Source organism: Penaeus chinensis, chromosome 34, assembly GCF_019202785.1.
Source record: "Penaeus chinensis breed Huanghai No. 1 chromosome 34, ASM1920278v2, whole genome shotgun sequence".
Classification (NCBI taxonomy): Eukaryota; Metazoa; Arthropoda; class Malacostraca; order Decapoda; family Penaeidae; genus Penaeus; species Penaeus chinensis.
In genome coordinates, this window is record NC_061852.1 from 11,614,896 (window position 1) to 11,622,395 (window position 7,500).

General features: G+C 34.8%; 1 protein-coding gene across 1 annotated transcript in view; it reads left to right on the forward strand.

Annotated features, from left to right (window-relative positions):
- The window catches only part of LOC125043644, a 41,993-nt gene that overhangs the window by 21,006 nt on the left and 13,487 nt on the right, over positions 1 to 7,500 (forward strand). The window lies entirely within an intron of this gene.

The following is a 7,500-nucleotide window of genomic DNA, read 5'->3' on the forward strand; positions in this document are numbered from 1 at the left end:
GGATAAAGTCCATTGATAGTTAGATATTGAAATTACCTCATCAGGTAAACTTATATGTATAAATGAATGTATGTATTTCTGTACATTTTATTTGCAAATTTGTTTTCAGTAAGTATAGAGAGAAAATTATGTACATATAAGGAATATTAAATGCAGTTAAAATAGCAATTGGACATTTACATTAGAAAATTATGAGATACTGTAGGATAATTTGATGTTTGGTTAGATTGTTTGTACTGATTCAAAACAGGAATTGAAGTCTTTGATTGAGTAATGATTATGATATTCAAATACCATGTTCTGCTATATGCTATTTTGTGGCTTGGATTCCCCTCCTCCCCCCCCATTTGGTTTGATATTGTAATATTACATTTTTTGTCTCAGATGATGAATCTGGTAATAATGCGAAGTGATAAGGAGTGGAATTACTGCCCATCTAGTAGTTTCACTGATAATTTCGAAATAATCCAGAAGTTTTAAATATAATTATGCTATTGTGGCTATGCTTACGTAGTTCCCTACTGAATTTTAGAGCAAAATTTGTAGAAATACAAGTTGATACAGCCATTTTCCTCCCTCCATCTTCCAGCCATAGCAATTATAATGTATGTGCATAGTTGTATGTATGAAGCTGTTTTATACGGAGAGAAATCAAAATATCGATCGAATATTAACACTGGCTTGGATTTTAAAGATATGTAAGATATGTTCGTACAGTGGCAGTTGCTTACCATGAGTAGACAAATTTTATGGTGTTTGGGAAGGATGTAATGGATAAAAGAGTTATAAGAAAAGAAGTTTTGAAACGTATCGGAACTGCATTAAAACGACAATGACTGGAGTTTATTTGTGTGTATATTGTATCATCATCTACCTGAAATTTGATGTATTAGAATTATTTTTGATATTAGTTTTGAATTTATCTCATTATTCAGGGATATTAGATAGAATTAAAATATCAACCCAGTGCCTCTGGTGTGTGCAGAGTTATTAGCTGGCCTAGGAATCGTTGTACCGGGCTGCCTTCCTGGGGACTATCCTGGCCTGAGCTCATTCCATGAGGCCAATCCCATTCCAAACTGATGTTACTTTTATCTAATTTTAACAGGTCTGTTCTATTTAATCATAAATTGGGTGTTTTACCATGTCCAGACTCTGGATGATGTGATATTCATGGCACAACCGACTTGGACAACAGGTCATTCACGTCATGTTATGATAATGAATTCATTACATTTTATGCTGTTCTTTTTATGCTGCCAACACCACATTCCCTGAGGCATTGCCTGAGGGAGGAAGGGATGTGTAATGCTATGATTGGCTATTGTTTTGTATAAAGGTGAATTTTAGTGCATTTGCCTGCCATGTGTGGAAGATGCCATGCACTAAAATATGACACACTCCTGCTGTTGATGTGAACCTGTTTACAGAGCTGTTTATGAGATCTATCTCCTCATGTCAACTACTCACTTTGTAGTTTGGTACTCTGCCAGTGTGACTTTCTTATTAACCCCTTGCCGACGGATACGACGGGTAGACACGTGCTTTGCCCACTGTTAGTACTTGTTTGATTGTTTATACACATAGATGGCTATACTTGTACTAAGTCACCAATGAGCCAGTTAGGAGTACTGCCCGTCTCGCCCGTTCACCCTTTTCTTTGATTTACGAAATATTTTACATTATCTTATTTTGCTGTTACTAATATTAAAAAACATTATAATAATCATAATGTTTATAATAAAAATAACACCATCGATATCCATAGCACTAGTAAAAAACACGTTTTTCCCGCCAATTCAAATCACGTATGGTCACAAGGTCTATTAATTGACTCCTTTGTGGCTAAGCACTAGCAAAGCCATCTATGAGCAGACATTTCACAAAAAATATAGAAAATGGGCACAGCATTTTCCCCATTTTTTGTTCATTTTCCCCGACGGCATTGGGTTAATTTGGGAAGTACTGAAACTGTGGGGGCAACAGCCTTGTATATCACTGGATAGAATCTTGTATTTTGTAAAACTAAGAATTGCAAAAATGAGTGATTTAAAATATATATATATATATATATATATATATATATATATATATATATATATATATATATATATATATACATACATACTACAATAAAACCACATTCAATCTTGTGCACAATATAACATACCTTGTTTATTGAAATGCAATCAAGGGTTGATCTAGCAACTAAAATTATAGCATGCATTTCTGAATATGCTAAAACACTGAAATCATGTTTTGCATAAAAGTGACATGAAAAAAAAATCATATCACTTTATTAGTGGGGTGATGCGAGTGCTATTCACCAGTTGTGTCTGATAAAGGCTCTGGAGGCAAGCCCCGTTGGCCATGCATACTACCTGGAGCAGAGTCCAAGTGAACCTCATATTCTCCTGGAGGCCATGGGTTAACTTGCCATAGCAAGGTTGTAACAGACTGATTTTGTCCACTGACTTCATATTAGCGTATCATGTTGTTTACACACTAAACCAAATGATGTGGTTTTATGTAAGGTCTAACATATACATTAGGTGCAACTTAGTTATCCAAGGCTGTGACAAACTGAGTTTGCAGCTTGTTTTGTCTACAGTATGTATAAAGAGTAGGTGTGGTTTTGAAGACAAACATAGGTATTAGGTGCAGTTTTGTAAGTTTGTTTATATAAAAAAAAAAAAAAACATGTACATGAGATGCGTAGATTCCTCTTTGATGTCATATGCCTCTTGAGTGCCCTGTTCACCATGAAGCTATTGACGATTGCCACATCAAGTAGAGCAGTACCTTCTTATGCCACCTGATGGACTTGCAACTGACTGGGTAAAATTGAGCCAGCTGGTCATTCAAATCATCCCCCTTCATCCTTATGCTATAGTCAGCAGCCATGCCACTTCTATGAACAGCATTATCTGCAGGCTATTTGTCATACAGTTGAAGGCACAGTATAACTGTTTGAAGGCAGGTCTTTCGGCATGTACTTGGAGATAATCACGCAAGTTATATACATTCACATGGTTCATGGCAACCACATGGCCTAAAATCCCGGCATTAGGCTTAGGGTGTGCAGCTTGTAGGCTGGCCTGGTGCACGTGAACACTCGTATGCAGTAACAAGAATCTATACCCCCTTTTTGCAATGTTATTTTCCCTTTTTATGTTTTTAGCCTTTTTCCCATTTTCCAATATCCATATTTTTCATTTGATTTATATTATCCAGATGGTATTGGACTTCTTTTTTCGTATTCCTGTCACAGCAACCAGAAACACAATGCTGAGCATGGAAATGGTGTCCTCCATGGAGCCAGCACTCTTCCAGTCATGGCTCACTGACTTTGCATTCTACGTTTGTTTATTAATGGGAATAATGCAAAGGCCCTTTTCTAAATGCCAAATGAGTATAATCACTCTCCAAGTGGTTTTTGAACTTGTGGCGAGTCTATCTCATCATCCTGGCCTTCAGCCTAAAAATCACGATGGCAAGCTCATGTCATTCAGCCCACAACGAGATTTTCCCATGACAGCATCTTCACGTCTCCTGCCCCACAAGCCAAATTTTTTCATGACATGATGGTCATATCATCAGGATCATAGGGGTTAGGATCATTGGCGTGACAGATTGGATTTGCCATCCAGGTCAGGAGTGATCCCAAGACATCAGATAATTCAGAGCATTCCCCTGTTCTTATTACACAAACTCAGGTTGTACAGGAGCATTCTTTTAACAAAGTCGAGCCTAAAACTCAGACATAGCTCACAAGAGTCCAGACTCATTTGTATTCCAGCTCAGAATTACTGCTAGGAAGACAACTCCTCGGCAGATATTCCTGTCAGAGTTGTTGTCTGATGAAAGATCATGAAACAACAGTGCACAGGATGGCTGAGGTCAAAGGCAACAAGTCTTAAGAAGCAGAGGGGTCAATAAAAGTTGGAGAGTGGACGGTGATTGTGAGCTTGTTTTTCGGTATGGCTTGTGAGATTTCAGATGGTGAATGATATATGGGAGATAAATCATTAGTCAACGAGTCATGCCACATCACTACCATAATGGGACTGTCATGTGGAACCTCCCTTCCTTCCCTTTCCCTTGTCCCATTATTCTGTATATGCAGTTTTTTGCCATTTTGGTCTGGCTTAGTCATTTGCTATAAAGTATCAATATGGTAATAAACTATTTTCATTAATGACTCCCTATTATCTCTGTAGGTAGTCTACAACTTTGTGTTATTTTTTTTATATTTTCATAATATTCACTTTTCTGTAACCTTTTCTAAAGGCACAGAGTAAAATTTCCCTCCAAGAGCTAAGTGCACTCATGGCAAAAAGGCCCTGTCACCCTTCACTCACTAACATTATCTCATAACGACATGTTCCCTGTCATCTCAGCCTTTGGCCAAATTTTTCCATGACATAGTCCTGTCACCTGTGACTCAGTCAGTTATTTTCATGATGAGATGTCGCCATCCCCTGGTTGAAATTACATGTAAGGAAGACCAATATAACTCAGGCATAAATGTCCTGTCATTCAGAGGCAGTGGGTTCAGTGTATATTGGGCCAATGCTATTGAATTCATAAGTTTTCGGGAAAAACCTTTGTTGTAATTTTGCTATATGATGTTTTGTTGTGTTTAATGTTTCTTCATCTCAGATATTTAGTGTGTTGTATTACTTATAACAACATATCCTCATCTAAGATTTTGTTATTCATATAATATTTGATTCATAGTACATATTAGTTTATCTATATTGATCAATTCTTATTTATTGATGATAATCATTGATCATAACAACCAAATGTCAAAAGACTTTATTTGTTACAATAGAGCTCATGTTACATCAGGAAGGAGGAAATCTATGACACATAGGTTGAAGCAAGGACTAAGACGCAGCAAATTATGGTAATTCTGGAGGTCTCCCTCCACACAGGTTTGATAAATTACGTAGGACTTGAATTGAAAAGTGATATAAGTGATATGAGTCTAAGTAGATGAATTATATTTTATTTTAAATTTTATTAAGACATATAATGATAGTTTAATTAGGGTGTGTTGTAATTTTGGAGATTATATAATTTTTTTAATGTTTTATAATCTTATTAACCATAACTTGTCATCAACTCTTCCATAGTAAAAAAAGGTAATTAATCTAGTAACATGGTAGAGTGAAATTGATCGTAAAAGCTTTTCACTACACTGGTAAATCAGTACTTGTAGGTGGAAAGTAGATATAGTTACCTTGCCTTATCCTTGAGAAAGCAAAGTTAATTAAATATTGAATTCACTTTGCTGAATGTTTTGGCCATCTGTTATGTAGATGTGGAAGACAATCTTTAATTTCTTTTTTTTCCCCTTTTTAGTTCTTGAATATATATTTTTTTCCTTCAAGAAATGGAATACAAGAGTAAGCAGGCTTTATCTGTATTGATACTAATCTTTTTGGGTTTGTGTAGAGCAAGCTGTCTTGCTTTTACAAGGGCATGTAATTTTCTCTGGTGGCTAGTACCAAGAAGATATATTCTTTCATGTTCATTTTGAGATGTAGAAGTGAAGTACAATATATTTGTATATACAAATTGGATAAGAGTAATGATAAATGAGAGATACTTTGAAATGTACTTGGGTGTTTACTTGTCTTTTTTTTTGTGATATCTTAGGAAGCCAGAAAATTCTAGAAAAAGTTGTAAAGTGTTAAATAGTATAGGTCATTTTAGTTATTACAGATCATCAAATATAGTCTGTCTGATTACATATTTTGCAAAGTAACTTGTGATTAACATTTACTAATAATATTTTTAAAAATGTGATTTAGAACATTTTTATGCCAGTCTGATTTCTACATTTGCTCCTTTCTTTAATGATAAGTCAAGTAATATTAAGTATTTTTGTTATAAATTAGATTGTTCATATTTGCATTATATACTTCAGAAATGGAAAACAAGTTACTTTAAAAAATCAATAAATTTACTTGATTATAAAAAAAGAATATGAGGACTCATGTTCTGGGAATCGTTTGGATATATTTAGTTGTGGCAACAACAGTCACATTACTTTAAACTTGTTCAGGTTCAGTTGACTCAAAATTTGACTGATCTGTGCTCTTTAGCTTTTTAGTCACCCCTATACTGCCTGGCATTATGACATCTGACAAACATACCCATCAAGCCAATGAAGTTCAGATATCATTTGAAACTATATTTCACCATTTGTTTGTTAGAAGTGTGATGACAGGATAATGTACAATGCAGGTTGCATTTTTAGCCATTCCTTCACAGTATTTTATATGATTAATTATGCAGTTGTAAGACTTTGTCTCTTTTTTTTTTCTTTGGAGAAGTAGATATGTTCTTGTGCTATTTGATAAGTTATTGATAATATTTATATTATTGTCCATAAATTATTTTTTATGTGGTGTACTCATATTTGTTTATTTTTTATTTTATGCATTACAAAGTAAGATATCTGTGAAGTATCAAATAACTCTCTATTTGCATTAGAGTGCATGTTGCATCAGGAAGGAGGAAATCTATGCCTGATAGGTGGAAGCAAGCATTAAGACGCAGCAGATCATGGTAATTCTTGGAGGTCACTCCACATTGTTATGACACAGACTGTATTTAATCAGATGCTTGTCTTGATATTTCTATGACAAACTTTATAAAGTTGTTCTGCCTAATGTAGATTGAAAGTGGATTATGAATAAGGTTGAATTGTAAAGTAGTCGTCTTCATATGGGTGGAGGCCTTAAAGCCTTGGTTCCTTACATTTATAGTCCCCATACAATTAAGTAAAATGTGAATGCTCTTTTAAAGTAGATTTTCCCCTGTATTATATTGAAACATAGGATAAGTGACCTTATTTAGGGGGAAAAAAGGCAAGTTCACAGGGAGATTCCCCTTGTACCTACCAACCTTCCTTCTCATAGGAAATCAGCTATATTTTTCTTTTTCTGCTTTCCTTACCTTATTTTTATTTGAGTTAGATATGCCTGCTCTACAGGTGTTTATTACATGAAATTCAATTGATTTGGCCAATGTAGACTCTGCAAAGGCTAAAGTATTATAGAAAAGAACTGTCTCCATGTTCATTATTTGAAATATCAGGAGAGCTGTGCTGCAACAGTGGACATCAGATAAGAAGAGCCACATACAGGATCATAAAAAATATCTTGCTAATTTATTCGTCTTTGATTGATACAGAGATCTTAGAAGAAAGATCAGGTCTTTGTCAAGTTTGGTTATCATCAGCAAAGTCATCATCTTGTTCCACTATGTCATTTTGAAGCTACTAAGCTTAATTATGTGCGAGGTTAAACAGCTTTTTCCTCTTTTACTGTTTTCCCAAAGGTTGATAGTGTTTTGTAAGGATTATTGAAAGGGGTTGGCCAGCAGATTTATTGACAAATATTTTGAAATGAAATAATATTGTTTAGACCTGTCATTTAGGAACTGTTTGTTCTAAACTATAAAATGCTTCTATACCTGATTTCA